Consider the following 20,325-nt stretch of genomic DNA (forward strand, 5'->3'; position numbering starts at 1 on the left):
CTACTGAGCTATCCTCATTCTATTACTCTTTATATCCTTAATTAACATTTAATTAAGCAATTGTTTCCTGATCTTCGCCGACGCCGTCTCTCCTTCGAATACCCTGGTTCAGCCGGGGCTGGTCCCCGGCAATATACACTTTACTTTTTCTATTTAGATTACAGTATTCTTACCAAAGCAATATATAATTCAGATCCCAAGAAAAAAATGGTTTAAAAATACCTAAGAGATATTACAAATATCCTGGTTTAAATGAAATGCATGTATATGTCTGCATCTAGCTTTTAACTCAAACTTTTATAAAAATGATTTCCTATGTAATTATAATTTTAATGCCTGTGTAACATTACATAACTTGAATGGTCATAATTAACATTTCTTGTTTTGTAGGACATTTACGTTACTTTCAATATTAGGCTATTATAATTAATGTTTTAATAAGTATATTTAAAATAATGTCTTTTTTACATTTCAATCTTTAAAATTTAGCAGCATTGAAATACATATACTAGGACAAATAATATAGACATTTAAAGCATATTATTTTTGTCAAATAGGATAAGTGCCTCTCACATATAAGGTAATTGAAAATGCAAAATGATATTTCTTATTGCGCCTTTTACTTGTACAACTTTTATTATTAATAAAGTGAAATATTCTTTATTTCATTAGTGATTGTTTCTAAATTAATGAATACTTTATAATTTATTCATGAACTATGTTGAGTTTTTTCTCTTTAATTGATTTCTAAGTTTTAATTATTTTGTTTAAAAAAATATGCTTTAGTAATTTGTTCTGTTTGCTATTTACTCATCTTTCTCCAAATTATCTAACCAAAGTTGTCTGCTTATGTGAATTTTAAGATTGATTTTTAAATTTCCTAAAGGTTTTAAATTAAGTTAAATATATAAAAAAATCTGGAAGTAAATTTTTCTCCAGTCTTCCCATTCAAATATTTATTTACTCATTCCATTAATTCAAACAAAATATTATAAGTCTTATTCATTTCTTGTTAAGTTGATTCTCAGTGCTATTTCACATTTGTTCCTATAAAGTAACTTTTCTACTATAACTTCTAACTGGTTATGACTTGTAAAAGGAAATCTTAGGATTTTGGCTTGCTTGTATCTGGGCAGTATATTTAATTCAAAAATTTTACTTCTTTTTGTCTCCAGTTAATTTTCTCTTGAGAAACCTATATGCAGGTCAGGAAGCAACAGTTAGAACTGGACATGGAACAACAGACTGGTTCCAGATAGGAAAAGGAGTACGTCAAGGCTGTATATTGTCACCCTGCTTATTTAACTTCTATGCAGAGTACATCATGAGAAACGCTGGGCTGGAAGACGCACTAGCTGGAATCAAGATTGCCGGAAGAAATATCAATAAACTCAGATATGCAGACGACACCACCCTTGTGGCAGAAAAGCCTCTTGATGAAAGTGAAAGAGGAAAGTGAAAAAGTTGGCTTAAAGCTCAACATTCAGAAAACTAAGATCATGGCATCTGGTCCCATCACTTCATGGGAAATAGATGGGGAAGCACTGGCAACAGTGTCAAGACTGTATTTTTTTGGGCTCCAAAATCACTGTAGATGGTGACTGCAGCCATGAAATTAAAAGATGTTTACTCCTTGGAAGGAAAGTTATGACCAACCTAGATAGCATATTCAAAAGCAGAGACATTACTTTGCCAACAAAGGTCCGTCTAGTCAAGGATATGGTTTTTCCAGTAGTCATGTATGGATGCGAGAGTTGGACTGTGAAGAAAGCTGAGCACTGAAGAATTGATGCTTTTGAACTGTGGTGTTGGAGAAGACTCTTGAGAGTCCCTTGGACTGCAAGGAGATCCAACCAGTCCATTCTAAAGGAGATCAGTCCTGGGTGTTCTTTGGAAGGACTGATGCTAAAGCTGAAACTCCAATATTTTGGCCACCTCATGCAAAGAGTTGACTCATTGGAAGAGACTCTCATGTTGGGAGGGATTGGGGGCAGGAGGTGAAGGGGATGACAGAGAATGAGATGGCTGGATGGCATCACTGACTCGATAGACATGAGTTTGGGTAAACTCTGGGAGTTGGCGATGGACAGGGAGGCCTGGTGTGCTGCGATTCATGGGGTGGCAAAGAGTCAGACACGACTGAGCAACTGAACTAAACTGAACTGAATTTTCTTATGCTTTCCATTTACTATTGTTTTCTTTCCTCAGTCCATGGGCAAAATTCACTTGCTCCTCTGTTCTTATGGTGCAAATAACAGCATGGCAGCAAACTTAGATGGAACATAATTCACTTTAATAGAATAATATGTTTACAATAATAATTTTGCCAAGGCATAGCTTCCTTCGTTTCTCCATTAATAACTTAGTCTTCTGAAATCTGAATTTCATACAAGCTAACATCACTTACTACTTTTCTAGTCTAATATTTATTTATTTATTTTTCATTGTCTATAAATAAAAGTTTATTGGAACATGAAAAAGATCTATTTTTTATTTTATTTATTTTTATTTTACTTTTATTATCATAGATTAGGTGACTTAAGCAACAAACATTTCTCACAGATCTGGAGTCTAGAATTCCAGCATCAGTACACCAGCAGATTCAGTGTCTGGTGAGAACCTACTTTCTGGCTGACAGATGTCGTTCTTCTTTCTGTGTCCTCACATGGGGGAAGAGCAGGAGTGCTCTCTGCTGCTGCTGCTAAGTCCCTTCAGTCCTGTCTGACTCTGTGCGACCCCATAGACGGCAGCCCACCAGGTTCCTCCGTCCCTGGGATTCTCCAGGCAAGAACACTGGAGTGGGTTACCATTTCCTTCTCCAATGCATGAAAGTGAAAAGTGAAAGTGAAGTTGCCCAGTTGTGTCCGACCCTCAGCGACCCCATGGACTGGAGCCTACCAGGCTCCTCCGTCCATGGGATTTTCCAGGCAAGAGTACTGGAGTGGGGTGCCATTGCCTTCTCCATAATATTTATTTTTAATATATTCAGATGCTAATCTATGTGATAGGATAGGATTGAAATAGCTTGCTATGTCACCAGTGATTTTCCAATTATCAAATTAGTTAATTACTTAATTCATAGTAATCACTTGTTGAATTCCAATGCGCACTCTTTAGGCTATGTCATATTTTTAGAACTCGACAGTGCAGTTTTCTTCATCTTCTTCATTACTGGGATCTATATCATTGGATATCTCACCCATCTTTCCACATTCTTCCATTAGATCTCTTGAGTGATCCTCAGATTACTATGATGGCTCCTTTTCTGCCCATAGATTAAATATTGGTATTTCCATGAGGGTTTCTTTGATTCATATCATCCCTCTGTCCTCCCTGCCCCCCCCCCCAACTATTTTTGTGTTATCTTCTTGAGCAATCCAAACTCTTTCACAGACTCAAATGTGACCTGTACATGACAGACTCCCAAATTTATATGTTCAGTTCAGTTCAGTCGCTCAGTCGTGTTCAACTCTTTTCGACCCCATGAATTGCGGCATGCCAGGCTCCCTGTCCATCACCAACTCCCAGAGTTCACTCAGACTCACGTCCATTGAGTCAGTGATGCCATCCAACCATCTCATCCTCTGTCATCCCCTTCTCCCCCTGCCCCCAATCCCTCCCAGCATTAGAGTCTTTTCCAATGAGTCAACTCTTCGCATGAGGTGGCCAAAGCACTGGAGTTTCAGCTTCAGCATCATTCCTTCCAAAGAACATCCAGGACTGATCTCCTTCAGAATGGACTGGTTTGGATCTCCTTGCAGTCCAAGGGACTCTCAAGAGCCTTCTCCAACACCACAGTTCAAAAGCATCAATTCTTTGGCGCTCAGCTTTCTTCACAGTCCAACTCTTGCATCCATATATCACCACTGGAAAAACCATATCCTTGACTAGACGGACCTTTGTTGGCAAAGTAACGTCTCTGCTTTTCAATATGCTATCTAGGTTGGTCATAACTTTCCTTCCAAGGAGTAAACGTCTTTTAATTTCATGGCTGCAATCACCATCTGCGGTGATTTTGGAGCCCCCCAAAATAAAGTCTGACACTGTTTCCACTGTTTCCCTATCTATTTCCCACGAAGTGATGGGACCAGATGCCGTGATCTTCGTTTTCTGAATGTTGTTAGCTATCATCTATTTCTAGAACTACATTGCTAATTATGTACTTGTCATTTCTACCTAGATGTCTGACAAAATGTTTGATCAGTCCAAACGGGATTCTTTATGTTCTTCCTTAAAATAATCTTCCCTGTTGGAATTTTTTTTTTTTTATTTTGGGTAATGGCTTCATGGCCTCATTAAAAAATAATGATGCTCTATGATGACAGTGATATAATAGTAACAAGAAACTTTTTTTTTCAACTCTTACTATATTCCAGGAACTACTAAAAGAGCATTGCATATATTAATTCATGAAATCTCTTCAAAATCCTATGAGGTAGAAACAGTTATTATACTAAGTAAGAAAATTTAGGCACAAAGAGTTTGAACATTTGCCCACTGATATGAAAAGTGGTGAAATCACTTATAGAGTCTCATTTCACTATAAACTCTATTGTTCAGGATTTCTTCTTTTGTAGAGCCACAATTCTGTGATTCCAAGCTAAAAACATCAGAGGCATCCCTGAGTCATTGCTTCTTCTTATATTCCTAAATAATTTACCAAGCCTATCATTTTGGTCTCTCACATATTCTTAGGTGACATCCTTCTCCACCTCTATGGTCTCTTTGTTATTTTAAGCAAGAACCAACTCAGTATGGCAAAGATCATCTCAGCTATTTGATTGTCTTCAATAATGCCTTTAATATAGTCAGGCATGACTCAATCATTCTTATGTTTAAAATCTTTCCATGATTTTTGTTCTGTACAGGATGAAATTTAAACTCTTCGGCAAAGTACACAAGATGTTTTATATTCTAAATTCGTCTTATGTTTCCAGACATTTCATGCTTGCTCCTCTATCTTACCCCTAATATATGCTCCTAGTTGTACTGAGGGGCTTACCTGGTTGCTCAGTGGTAAAGAATCTGCCTGCCAATGCAGGAGATGTGGGTTTGATCCCTGGGTCAGGAAGATCCTCTGGAGCAGGAAATGGCAACTCACTCCAGAATTCTTGCCTGAAAAAACCCATGGACAGAGGAGCCTGGAAGGCTACAGTCCATGGGGTTGCTCATAGTTGGACATGATTGAGCGACTGACTGAGCATACACACAGTTGTACTGAACTACTTGTCCTTCCTTATTGAAATATATATATACATATGTGTATATGTATACATATGTACATATTCTTAAATTGTATGTGTGTATGTATAGTTGTGTGCATATATGTGTGTATACACAATGTATATATATATATGCACACACATATATATATGCATACATATATATATGTATATATATATATATACACATATGCATTGGGTTAGGATTGTGTCTTCATTTACATATATATTTTTGATTTTTAACAAAATACAATACCCTACACATGGCAGCTATTGAATAAGCTTTGGTTGAATACATGAATGAATTAAGAAAAGCAATGACAGAATGAAAAGTTTTTAGGCAACCATTTTTTTTTTATGGTTCATGATATAAATTAATTTGGTTCAACCTCTCACAGCTGAGAGAATCTGAGTATGTGAGATCCAGGTATTAGGCAAAATTCTAGAAAAGGTACACCATATTCAGCTCCTTGAAAATTTAGGGAGTAGAATGAAGAAAATATTTACGATGTATATACTCCAAGTAAAGTTATTCTCAAGTAGTTCTGAAGACACAGTATGTATACTTGTATCAGCTATACAATGATTTCTTCATACTTTCTCAGCTTACTAATTATCGGGGCTTGCTCTCCATTTATGGATGTTTGTATATGGGAGTCCCACTGTTTTAAGAAGTTTAATGGATTCTAACGGAGAAGGCAATGGCACCCCACTCCAGCACTCTTGCCTGGAAAATCCCATGGATGGAGGAGCCTGATGGGCCACAGTCCATGGGGTCGCTAAGAGTCAGACACAACTGGGCAACTTCACTTTCACTTTTCACTTTCATGCATTGGAGAAGGAAATGGCAACCCACTCCAGTGTTCTTGCCTGGAGAATCCCAGGGACGGGGGAGCCTGGTGGGCTGCCATCTATGGGGTCATACAAAGTCGGACAGGACTGAAGTGACTTAGCAGCACTGGATTCTAAATTCACCGTCATGATTGCAACATAGAAAAATATGTTAAATTAGGAGAATGATGGCCTCTTTTAATAGTAATATGGGAGCAGCTATGGATATAAAGCCTATGGATGACAATAGTCAGTATCAGAAGATAATATTAGACCTGTGTTTCAACAGATCACACATGTTGGGGAGTAAGAGGTAAAGAAGCAATTAGTATCTACTTGTTAGAAATGTCTCATAAATACCAAAATAATTTTGAGTATTATTCTCCTTAGTTCTAGTTTTTTATTTGAATTTATAGCTTGTGTGTGTTTTGTCAGTTGTGTCTGACTCTTTGCGACCCTATCAATGGACTGTAGTCTGCCAGGCCCCTCTGTCCAAGGGATTTACAAGACAAGAATACTGGAGTGGGTTGCCATTTCCTCCTCCAAGGGATCTTCCTGACTCAGGGATTGAACCAGTGACTCCAGCTTCTTCTGCATCACAGGCTAATTCTTTAACTGCTGAGCCACCAGGAAAGCCTGAATTTCAAGCCTACTGATCTACCGAATACTCATTTTAATGTAAACCTTACTAAAGTACATTTAGGAAGTAAATGAAAGTATATAAAATTCTAAACACAATGAAAAAAGAAACTAAAAGTAAGCCAAGTCAATTAACTTTCTCAATTATTTTTCTTTCTGTAAGATATATTTTGGACTAAACAAAATATCACTCAAAAAAAAAAAATCAAGGTTATATAACTCTAAAGAATGCAATAGTGACCCAAGTCATTTAGCTGCTCAAATAGCTGGCAGGTGAAATGACAGCATCTAAATCATAGATTGGCTAGGAAGAGAAAAATAAAATTTTTGGACTAGAACAGTTGCTTGATAAATGTATCCTATTTTTCTTCAATGTTTACTTTTGATAAATGGCCAGACTTTGCCATGACTTTGCCTTGACACTTATCTCATAGTCAGTGGCCATTATCTTGTGACAACAATCTATTTCTTTCTGTTATCTTGCAGCTCATAATTGTTAAGTCTTCTTACTGAAAACTTTCTCTCAGTTTTGTACTTTATGACATATAGGCCAAAACTTTCAAATGAAGTATTTTAAGCATATGACTTATAACTAAAATTAAAAAATAATAAGCTTAGAAGCAGCTCTGTGGCTTTTTATGCACATAACCTCTACAGGGAAAATTTTACAGAAAGCAAAGCAATGCTGACACTTTTAAAAATTCAGACTTCTTTAAACTCCATGTAAATTCCTCAGAAAGTTCATAGACTGGCAGCTCAAGGAGACACAACAGTATTTAGCTCATTACCATACTGATCATACCCCATTGTATTGGATGGATAGCCACATTGCCAGTTCCTTAGAAGACTGAGCAAGTTGCCAGGAATTTGTAACCATCAGCATTCCCCTCCCTAAATATATATATATTTTTTCTTTCCTAAGTGTTACTGACTTGTGGCTATAGGAGGCTTACTAGAGCACACTAGAAACAGCAGAAATGCAGGGCAAATCCTCTAAGAGGGTATTGTTTGTTTGGATAGTTCCTTTTAAAACATTTAAACTGAACAACTGGACAATCAATTATATTGATAAGACCTGCACTAGCTTCCATGACCATCCGATTTAATTGTTCTGTCTTATAGAAGAGAAAACTAAAGCCCAGAACATTTTTATAACATGTCAGGTCTACTTAGAAAGGAAAAGCCTTCATTTCATGTAAAACAAACGACTCTTGCAGAAATATTTAATTCAGTGTTCTTTCTACTTATCATTGTTCTTAGAAGTCACAAGACTGCTCGCTAAAAATACAGATGTATTGATCTCTACTACAAATTCAGGGTAAGGCCAAGGAATCTACATTTTCACAGTTTAGGAGATTCTGATATCTAGAGGATTCTGATGTAACCAGTCTAATAACATATTTTAACAAATAGTGTTCTATATCATGTCTCTTCATAAATATAAGATCATCTTCCTCAGTGCTTTGGCTGACACACTAAATTTATCAGTAATGGGATTTCCTAACCATTCAGCTTCAGAAATATCTAATGGAGACTGAAGCTGGGAGCGGAGGGAGTGGTGTGTGTATGTGTGTGTGTGTGTGTGCATGCGAGCACATGCGCACACAGGTGAAAGCTAAATACGAAGAATGGTTTGGTAGGACCATGGTCTCAAACAAGCCAAGAGCATCATAGAGAAAAATATCAAATTGATTCAAGACCCAGATACTGTGATACAGTTGGCCCTCCCTGTTCATCGGTTCTGCATCTTTGGATTCAATCAACCATCGACAAAATTCTGCAGATGCAGAACCTGGGGATATGGGGGTGGGGTCCTTGTATAAGGGACTTGAACATCAATGAATTCTGGTACTCTCCGGGAGTTCTGGCCCCAATTCCCTGAATATAATGAGGAACAACTGTATATTAGAACTACTTTTATACATATTTTGGGGGAATTTAGATGAATGTGTGCTGTTGTCACCAAAGAAAGAGGACTTAAAGTTGAGGTCAGTGCCAACTTCTATCATAGGTAATGAGTAGACTCTGTTAAGAGCTACTGGTTGTAACAATGCCATCAGCCCTCATATTTTCATTACTGTCCTTACCATGCACTTATCTGTTAGTCACATCCTATTCATGTATTGCCTAAATGGCATGATCACAACATCACTTTCCACATGATCCTGTACTATGCTCCCTGTGACCTCCGTTCAGCACACATCCCCATCAGACAGGCCCGACTGCAGTAGTCCATTCACAGATAACTTGTTTCCCAGAGAACTATGTGACTATAGGTAAACACTGTGATAATCATGTTAACAGTGAGATGAAGGATGAGTTTCCTAGCATAGACAGTTGGTATGGAAAAGCAACTTCTCCATCAGTGGTTAACTTGAGCTAAGCAAAATGTGAGATGCCAATATTTCTGGATTTTGAGTCCCAATATCCTATGCATTTGGCAGCAATTGTGCCAGTATAAGTTATAAATGGATCCACATAGGTGGTACCCCTGAGAATGTAGCCAAGAGTTTGCTGGTTCAAACATTCAAATCATCTCATTGTCTCTTTTTGAGTCTTTTCCAGTGAGTTTAAAGAAGAGGAAGAATTACTTTCTTAGACTGTTGCCCACCAGGATCCTCTGTCCATGGGATTCTATCCAGGCAAGAATACTGGAGTGGCTTGCCATTTCCTCCTCCAGGAAGTCTTCTTCACCCAGGGATCAAACCCCAAGACTCCAGTGTCTTTTGCATTGCAGGCAGATTCTTTACTGCTAAGCCATCTGGGAAGCCATAACTGAATCATTCCACTGTGCAGTAGAAATTAATGCAACACTGTAAATCAACTATACCTCAATAAAATCTTTTGCAGAATTTGCTTCAATGACACCAGTATATTAATATTCACATACTATAATAGGTAAATTATAAAATTAAAGAAAGATAGACATGCTTTGCTATTCCTGTAATTCTATGATTAAAAAACCCCGTGTGATTACTAGTGAATTTCAAGTTTAATGATCATTAAACATAAAATGCATCATGTGTACAGACTCATGTTTGTGGCCTTTTGTAATACTTTTGTCAAAACAAAGCGAAACAAAACGACAACACATTTACTGTCTTCAAACACTTTGTCTCAATGTTATAAAAAGTCTTTTTAATTAATTGAGTTCTGTGATGTGGATGTCCAGCTAGTAATGTCTCTGCAGATGGCAAGTGTACTGCAAGTTCCAAATAACCTTAACTAAAAATAAAATGATAAGGGTTCACTTATTTTAAATATTCTATTAATATGTTAATGATGTTAGAAGCCCTAAACAATTCAAAACAACCTTTGTGTATTCAATGGTTCTATGTTTTATGTTGTGTCATTAAATCTAAATTAGTATGTAAATGTTATTGCTGCACTATTACTTGGTACTTGAAATGAATTTAACTAGGTATTCATATTCTGTGGAATATTCTGGAATCAGATAGTTATTGAATTAAAGAGTTTATTTCCAAGGGAAGCCCCCCCATAGGTGAGTTTGCATTTGTTCAACTTGACAAACAGAAAGTTTTAATTCAAATCAGGATCACTCTTTGTGTGTAGATAACTAAATGAGAGCAAGATGAAATTTTGTCAGATTCTGCTTTCACAAAGTTAGATCTAATAAAGAAATTATGCTATTGCTCAATACAAACAATAAGCAGTGTGTTTTCTTGTGTTTCTTTTATTCTTAAAATTACTAAAGTTTAGTATTAAAGTTCAGGATGTGATTCCAGAGATACAAAAATATAAAGATACCATTTGCAATATTCACCTCAATAAGCCTATTCCAACCATGCTGCCATGCTGTGGAATATTTTGGCAACTCCATTTAGGGAACTGCTTTTAGAGATCGGATATGACTCACAAAGTCAGTCTCCTTGCTTTATTTTCACACTTCAGGAAAAAATAAAAAAAGATGTAACTTTTTTTTTTTTCCCACTCAGAGGCGACATTGTAGGACAGGCTAAGAAATCATTCCAGAAACTAGTCAAAACAAGAACTAGAAAGTAGTGGTCTTCCAAGGTAACACGAGTCAGAACTGGGCTTCAGCACCATGAGTGAGGTAAAGATGAGCAGTTGATTTTTTAAATCCCTTCTAATCTAAAGTTATTTTCTGACTCAGGATCCTGTCACACGGCACCATATCTGAGTTCCCCCTTCTTTCTAGATCCCTGTGTGCTTTGTTGTTGTGCTGCTAAGTCGTGTCCGACTCTTTGCAATCCCATGGCCTATAGCCCACCAGGCTCCTCTGTTCATAGGATTTCCCAGGCAAGAATACTAGAGTGGGTTGCCATTTCCTTCTCCAGGGGATCTTCCCAACCCAGGGACCAAACCCAAGTCTCCTGCGTTGGCAGGCAGAGTCTTTACCACTGAGTCACCAGAGAAGCCCATCCACTGTGTGTTAGGTAGCTATTATTCCTCTGCATTATCTCCATGGTCTGGAGTGAAATCATTGCTCCAAAGAAGAATGATATTAACCTGCTGATATGCATGCATGCCAGTGTCCATGTCTGCTGATGGTGGGCCTAACCCTGTTCTCTGACTTTCTGCAGATAGAGTCACTTCAGATCACAATGGAGAAATGAGTCTTAAGAAAGCTGGCACAAAGGAACCCTGAGGATATTTTGGGGAGATTGCCAGCACCTGATATCATCTACTAAATAGGTAACATCTATTACTTTTAGCAGAAAACACATTTTCTTTCAACATGAGAAACACTCTTGAGGCATTTTCCATTTTAGATCTCACCCTCCAGTATCCTCTACTCACATTTGTTTTTATATCAACTGCAAATACCAATGATTTCCATAAAATACCACATGTAATAAGGTGCTAAAATCATGCAGTGTGTTCTAGTAACAGGGCTAAAATCTACTTCTATATTTTCTGTATGAATGCAACTGCCTGTACAGTTTACATATATTCTGATGTATACGACGGTTTAAGGTGTCAATAGTCCCAAGAATTGTCGTAGTTAGTCTAATTATCTTTTTTTGGGATTTCAAAATTCAGTTTGTAAGAGCACAAAATTCCACTGAGTGAGGATGATCAATACAGAAAATATCATTACCATGAGCCAGACAAAGCATTCAACACACAAAATATCAAGCAGTAAAACTTTGCCAGGTTTTGCATTGGTCTCCTCCAAGCAACAACATTGCTAATGTTAAAACACACATTAACAAAGGGGGCTACTGCTTGGTCTCACTACATTAAACGTTTATAAATTCATTACTTAGTACTTCAAACATTCATTTATATTTTCTTACATGGAATTATTATGCATTTAGCTTTTATTCATTTAAAAAAGTTCCACTGCATTAGGTCTTCAAAGAGATTTCCAAAGTGTTCAATTACTTTTTCTAACTGTGGCTTTTTCTGTTTCTTGGAAAAAAGCCAGTTTCCCAGTCTTTACACTTTTACTCTTACTCTCTTCATCCACTTGTTCTAGGGGTTGTGAAAAGAGGTTTTCTTTCATGACTGCCTCAACAGTGAGGGTTCCTTTCTAGCTTTTAAAAATTCAAGCTTAAAAAAAATTTAAACTGGCATCTTTATAATGCCAGTAGCTTTTGCTCAGTGAGGAATCAAACCATCTGAACAATGACTGCTTGTCTAAAGCAACTATTCACAGAAGGTACAGCCTTCTGGGGAATGGGAAAAGTTTTTACCTACTGACAAATGGTAGTTGCACAACAGAATAGAACTGAACCCAAGGCAAAGTGCCTCACGTTTCCAGAGCTGAAATGATGGGATCAGTTACAGCCTTTCCGCCATTGACCCAATATAAAAGGAACACTGACGAATATTGAACAAGATCAAGCGACAGTCCGGATGAGATCTTGTGTACTCCTTTCAAATGTCTTTAATTTACAGATTTTAAAAATTGTTTAGAGTGGTTGGAGACTTATCCCCATGTGTGAATTAAAACTTAATGATGGAACTCTAGTGAGAATCTGAGAGACAGAAAGAATAAATCTTGAGAAAATTGTCTAGTGTGTATAAATAGCTTTAACAGTTACCTCAAAGTTTAGTTTTATGTAATGTCATTTAGGTCTCACGACTTCCAAAGGCCTCTGAAAGAAATATGAACCCCGTGACTATCATCTGTGTTAAGACCTCCTGCGATTTATTGGTCCCTCTCGTTCTATGAAGTACACGAACCAATTAGAAAGAAATAAAAAATGTTTCGCTTTATCTTCCTCACTAGATTAAGCCATCATGACTGCTGGTTTGTGTTTAGATGAGAAAATATTTTAATTTCTTTATCCTATTCTTGATTCTATTGGTTAAAAAAAATTGTGGGCAGGGCTCAGAGAGGCAGACAAGGTGAGGGGCTTTCACTCTCTGGGCTGTCTTACCTACTCCTCTCTTTCCTTCCCCTTCCCATCTAATCCCTCCCTGGTGCACACAGGTGAAGTTTCAGTGGTAGCTACAGAGACCTTGGATGTAAAAAGGAAGGAAGATAAAAAAAAATGCAGGAGATTGGTGCAGCCACTATGGAAAATAGTCTGGAGGTTCCTTGAAAAACTAATTGGGCTCCCCAGGTGGCTTATTGGTAAAGAATCTGCCTGCCAATGCAGGAGACACAGGAGACACTGGTTCAGTTCAATCCCTGGGTGGGGAAGATCCTCTGGAGCAGGGCATAGCAACTGGCTCAAGTATTCTTGCCTGGAGAATCCCCATGGACAGAGCAGTCTGATGGGCTACAGTTCCTAGGGTCACAAAGAGTTGGACAGGACTGAGCACTCACGTGAAAATAGCTCTAAAAATAGAGCTAACATATCATCCAACAATCCTACTCCTGGACATATATCCAGAAAAGATGAAAACTCTAAATTGAAAAGATACATGGACCCCAATGTTCACAACAGCACTATTCACAATAGCAAAGGCATGGAAGCACCTAAATGTCAATAAACAGATGAATGGATAAAGATGTGGTGTGTACACACACACACAAAATATAAAAAGAATGAAATATTTCCACTTTCCATAACATGAATGAACCTAGAGATTATAATACTTAATGAAATAAGTCAGAGAAAGACAAATATTATATGATATCTATTATATGTGGAGTCTAAAAATAATACAAATGAATTTATTTACAAAACAAAAATGGACTCACAGACATAGAAAACAAATTTACAGTTACCAAAAAGGGAGGGATAAATTAGGAGTATGAGATGAATACACACACACACTACTATAAATAAAATAGCTAAACAACAGGACCTACTCTATAGCACAGGGAACTTTATTCAACATCTTATAATAACCTGTAATGGAAAAAAATTTTGAAAAAGAAAAAAACACATAAGACTGAGTCACTTTTCTGTATGCCTGAAACTACCATGATATTGTAAATCAACGATACTTCAAAAAATTCAAACAATTGCAGGGGAGGAAGATGGCAGCAGCTGTGAGATAAGAGTAGAACAGGAATGGCTAAAGAGAGACAATGTTTTAGAGAAGAAACAGAAAGTTAGCTAAAAAGTAAGGACCTTAGATCCCTGCTAGTGTTGTTCTCCATGACCCCACTATTAGTAAGTGGTAAAGTCAACTCTAAGAAATGTCAAGGTGTTTTCTATTAGAACATAAACACATCTAGTTTCTTGGCTGTATCCTGAACAGACTTATAGTGCACAAACACATCACTTTATGAACATGAATGAACAGAAGCAAACTTGTTGGGTCAGTTTTATTCTTGAAAACAAGGAAATATTCTGATTACCTCTTATAAGGTCATCTGAACTATGTATGAATAAACTAAAGAAGGAAAATTTTAAACTTTAGATATCTTTCCATATTTTTTCTTATGCTTAATTATATGTATTTGTAGTTGTTTTTGTTTTCTCTACCTTTCCTAAAATCCAAGACATACACTCTAATTATAGCTTTCTTACAGATGTCATAAAATGTAAGGGAGCCCAGGTTTTTCAAGGAGGCTTCCTTAAATTGCTTAACACCTCTGATTTATCCAGAGTGCTGTTGCCTCTTTTGATGTCTCATGTTTAGTATTCTCCAAAAGCAGCTTTCCATGGACATATTGCTTTTTATCCTGTGTTTAATTTTCTATACCAAAGAATTCCCCAGTTTAGCATATGGAAGCCGGAGGTTTTAACCAAGCTTTAGGTGTTGAGAGAGAATAATTTTGAACTTTTCATGTGTGAGTTTATAAAATCAATGCTGTAAACTGTGTCCAGTGTTACTCTGATAATGTAGAGTTTCTTAGAAGTGAGTGGCTATAGGAGTGCTTTAGCAATTGAATTTTATTTTTCTTTCTATTTCTTTATTATTCAGGAAATGTGTGGAGTGTGGGGGTTGATGGCTTTCTCTTCACCTTCCAGAATGGTCTAGTTTACTGCTCTTTAACACTTTCTAATATTAGACATACAAGGAAAGAGGCAGATACAAACTAAAATAACTTACCACTTTTCAAATTTGTTAAACATTTAAAAAGAGATTGGTAGTAAAAAAAATGAAATGCATCTGTTTGCATCTATTAAAGCTCTCTTTTATTAATATCACCATACATAATCAAGAAGTAGGTATACTGCAACTATGTGATATAATTATTATATTAGATGATTGACTAATAGTGTTAAGTTTTTAGACATTAGTTATATTTGCTTGCATCAAAGTTGCCTTTTCTTCTCAGCTAGTACTATCTTGAGAATTCAATCAGTGATGGTCATGAAAAAGAGAAGGTTTTAAAACTCCTTGCATGTTTTTTGATCAAGGGACGTTCAATCTAAGTTTACATGAACAATTAATAAGAGCAAATTAAAAGCTGTTATGCATGTTTATAGAGCTTATTCTCCATCTGCTATTTTAATACAAGTGGCAGAAGAAAAACCATTTCTAGATCTCATATATAGGACTTTGATATAGAAATTAACCAAATTCTACTTATTCTTTACTACCCCATTCAAATGGCAACCCACTCCAGAATTCTTATATGGATAATCCCATGGACAGAGGAACCTGGCGGGTTATAGTGTCGCAGAGTCAGATATGACTGAAGTGACTTAGCACACACCCCATCCAAGGGGAAGCAAGGCTATGCAAGTATTTGAGAAGTTTAAAGCAGATGTTGATTGTTGTTTCAGCCCCAGGCAAGAGAGTTTCCAAGACAAAAAGCATTAAATGGGACACAAATTATTTTATTAAGGACAATATGTAATGAAAGTATAACAAGCAGAAAACAATTTTAAAATTGTTTAATACAATTTCATAGGATATAAAATGTAAAAGACACATGACAGCTATATTTTCCTTTATTATTCATAAGTGAATTAAAAAGCTGAAGTATTCTAATCAGTTCCTTACTGGGGACTGACATAAAATAATCATCTTCACAATTAAAATACAACTGTGGGATATTCCTAGATCAGTGCTACTCAAAGTGTGGTACGGAATACAAACTATGTGTTCCAATCACCACTGAGATATGTTGAGAAAGAGAGAATAAGTGTTTAGATACTTTTATAACAATTTGACATGACTAAGATATTCAAATGTGTTTTTCTATTTCACAAAAATATTAGTTTGTGATCATTTGGAAGGAAAAAAATCTCTTCCTGTTAAGAGAGCCTGAAGGGCACTGAATTAAATAATTAAATGTGCAGTTACCCATGAATGGAACACTAAATCACAAAGTGAACATGGACTGCATTTTTACTGGAGGGAAATGATGGTAAACAGAGCATTGTTTCTGTTAAAATATACCTATATACACATGTATATGTATGTATATATGTTTATATGGGCTTCCCTAATGGCTCAGATGATAGATATATATAATTTTATCTTGTGTTAAACACTGAGACAGCTTCATGGGCTTGTAAAAACTATTAATAACAAATAGAAACATCAATTTAAATAGATCGCCAGAATGGGGAGCTCTCATACCCTATGACAACAGCAAAGCCCAACAAGAAAAAAGGTTTTATCTTGGCAAAAGATCAGCCAATGAGAGGCTGTCATAACTCAGCCAATGAAAAATCACTATACTTTGAACTTTCAATTTCTCCTAATTTCTGGTATTACTGCAGAGAGCCAGGATATTGGAAAAGAAATTATTACAAATTTAAGCATTTTAGGTTCCTTCAGCCTTCCAAGAGGTTCCAAGGAAATACGGGGGCTCTTCCCAATCTTTCCTCTAAATTAACTTGGAAAAACATTTTTCCAGATTGGCTCTTCCAGTCCTGGTTGATGTGAGAGCCACGCTCTTGGTGCTCAATCTCCCTACTATAAAGAAACCCCTACTTCAGAGGGGTTTCTTTATAATAATATTATAAAGAATGTTATAATATATATTCTATATATTCTAGAATATTATAATATTATATTATATTATAATATCTAAAATATTTCAAATAATGGGGATCTTCGATTAACCTCAAGATGTTCCCGCCTCTGAACCTACTCTGTTTTAGGTCTTTTGAGATGTATACACCCAGTCTCCTTAATTTCTTCACCCCTGTTCATTTATTATGCTCAGAATTCTTAAAGAAACATCATGCTGATTTTTCTTTTCTTCTAAAAGGAGAAAATAATTCTAGAATTTCATATCAGCCATCAAAGTAACCAATTAGAGAAATTAAATAACTTTTTGACCTCTTTTATTTACTCCATCTCTGATGACAGTAGAGTTGATTCTGGAAACACTGATCACGTGTCCACATCAAATCAACTACCCTCCTCTTACCATCCTCTTTAAGGGCAGAATCTCCAACTAATAGTGGCAAAATTCACAGCAAACCTCCCTATCAAGAGTCCAAAAAACCCCTCAAAACCTGTCCCCAGAACTAATCAACACCCTATAAGTAAAGAAGCCCTTCAAGGAATAAAGCCCATAGTGGCAAATTAGAAGGCTCAAGGTCTCATTATCCCTTGTACTAGCCCTTGTAACACTCCTATTTACTGGTAAGACAATCTAATGGCCAAGGGTAGAGATTTGTCCAGGACTTCCAAGCAATAAGCAACACTGTAATCTCTCAAAACCTTGCTGTTTCTAACTCTCATAGGCTGCGAAAATCCATTCCCTCTGGAAGCAAATTCTTTATGTAATCGATTCATGCAGTGCATTCTTTTGTATTTCAGTTGATGAAGGTAGCCAATACCTTTCTGCCTTCACTTGTGTAGAAATAACAGCTCACTTGGACAAGAATGCCTCCCAATTTTAAGAGAGTTCTTGTATGGCTCAGATGGTAAAACGTCTGTCTATAATGCAGGAAACCCGGGTTCGATCCCTGGGTCGGGAAGATCCCCTGGAGAAGGAAATGGCAACCCACTCCAGTACCATTGCCTGGAAAATCACTGGTAGGCTACCATCCATGGAGTCGCAAAGAGTCCGACACGACTGAGCGACTTCACTTTCACTTGTTTCTCACAGATATAGAAGGCTGATTTGAATGATATTAAAGTTCCCTAGGGGCTCTACTTTGCAGCAATATGGGGATGATCTGTTTGCTATGCTTCTCAATCTTCCTAACAGGAAGAGAGTATCCACTTGCTAACGCTTCTATACTGAAAGGGACATAAGGTGACCAAGGGAAAATCGCAGTTTGCCAAAACCCAGGTTTGATATTTAGGGCATCTGATATCAGAACAGGGGCTATACCTACATCCAGACAGACTTCATGGTGTGCTAAGTTTCCTCAAATCCAAAACTAAGTGCCAACTGTGAGGCTTTCTCAGGCTATTGAATCAGCTATCAAATTCCAAAGTTCTCAAGTTCTCTTATGCATGTTTTACTAAAGAATCTAAAGCTGAAACTCCAGTACTTTGGCCACCTCATGCGAAGAGTTGACTCATTGGAAAAGACTCTGATGCTGGGAGGGATTGGGGGCAGGAGGAGAAGGGGATGACAGAGGATGAGATAGCTGGATGGCATCACTGACTCGATGGACGTGAGTCTGAGTGAACTCCGGGAGTTGGTGATGGACAGGGAGGCCTGGCATGCTGCGATTCATGGGGTCGCAAAGAGTCGGACACAACTGAGTGACTGATCTGATCTGATCTGAACAATCTTGACTCAGTTCTTTATTAGAAAAATTAAATGACTTAGTCTTTAAAGCCTTAAAGAAAAGTTTGATGACCCCTCCAGTCTTCAGCCATCCTAATTATCAGATTCCCTTTTTCCTTTTTTTTTTTTTTATATAAGAAAAAGAAAGGAATGACCTTGGGGTACTCACCACAAAACAAAACAACAACAACAGCTCAGAGGGTATTATAACTAGCTTCTGGACCCCATGGAATGGAGATACAGCCCTTGCCTTAGAGTCATTACTGCCACTGCCCTTTCTAGTTAAGGCCAACAAGAAAACAACTGTGGGATCCCCTTTAACCGTTTTTGCATTTCATGCAGTAGAAGCCTTCCCAAATTCTCATCACACTCAACATTTCTCAGTAGCTAGCTCACCTCCTATGAAGCCTTTTTGTTAACTGTTCATTACATAACCCTAACCTGGCTACACTTCTCCCTTCCATCACCAAGAAAGTCCTTCATAACTGCTTAATGCTGACAGATCATCCTCTGACTCCTCATAATGATTAGCAGGAAATTCATTTGGGTAACACTGACTTTTCATGGTTCACTGATGGTTCATATTTAAAATGTGACAATGGCAAATATTATGCTGGATATGCTATTACAACTCCTTTTGATGTTATTGGAGCAGCACCTTTACCTATGGCTATTTCACCTCAAAGGGTTTCATTAAATGCTCTTACACAGGCTTCTACTTTAGCCAAGGGCAAACCTGACAATATTTGTACTGACAGTAGATATGCTTTCAGAGTAGCTCATGGGCATGTCGTAGAAACAACATGGTTTCCTTACATCCAGGCAAAATAAAATTAAAAATTTCTCTGATGTTTAGGAATTATTGGATACAATACTGTTACCTGTCATGTGAGCTATTATTAAGATTATAGGGCATTCTAAACTTGACTCTCTAGAAGCTAAGGGAAATCACATTGCTCTCATTTCTGTAAGAAATGCTGCCCTTAAAGGAACGAGCAGCAGCCAAATCTGTGTCATGGTCCAAAGGATTATTTCCCCAAATGATAACTTTAAAAAATTGACTAGAAAAGTCCAGTAACTGGCTTCAAAGAAAAAAAAAAAGAAAGAAAGAAAGAAAAAAAGCAAAACAAGATTGTTGGAAACAGTTTTTGGTTTGGTAAAAAGAGAACATCTTAGTTTGGACCAAATACCAACCCAGTTCTTCCAGAATCCCCACTCCTAACCACTGTCCATACATTAAATCATTGGTCATGATAGACTCTGTGAATCAATATTGGTTGAGGAATATTAACAAGGTCACAAAATTTGCTTAACTCACTTATCCCACTGTTCCAAACTACAAGCCAGGGAAGCCTATTTATATTGTTCCCAGACATTTTAAACTGCCTAATGGACCACTTGAGGTCTGACAATTGGATTTCATACAACTTCTTCCAACTCATGGATATAAGTATGTTTTAGTCATGATCTATATGTTTTCACACTGGACTGAAGCCTTCTCTGGAAGATAGGCTACTGCCTGTTCTGTAGGTAAAGTCCTTTCTAAAAGATCATCCCTACCTGGGGGGCTCCTCCTGAACTTCACAG

General features: G+C 37.0%; 1 protein-coding gene across 2 annotated transcripts in view; it reads right to left on the reverse strand.

Moving 5' to 3' along the window:
- The window catches only part of FUT9 (fucosyltransferase 9), a 253,852-nt gene that overhangs the window by 190,939 nt on the left and 42,588 nt on the right, over window positions 1-20,325 (reverse strand). The window lies entirely within an intron of this gene.

This window comes from Bos grunniens, chromosome 9, assembly GCF_055505025.1.
Source record: "Bos grunniens cultivar Pamir isolate PY7600 chromosome 9, Bosgru_T2T1.0, whole genome shotgun sequence".
NCBI classification, from domain to species: Eukaryota; Metazoa; Chordata; class Mammalia; order Artiodactyla; family Bovidae; genus Bos; species Bos grunniens.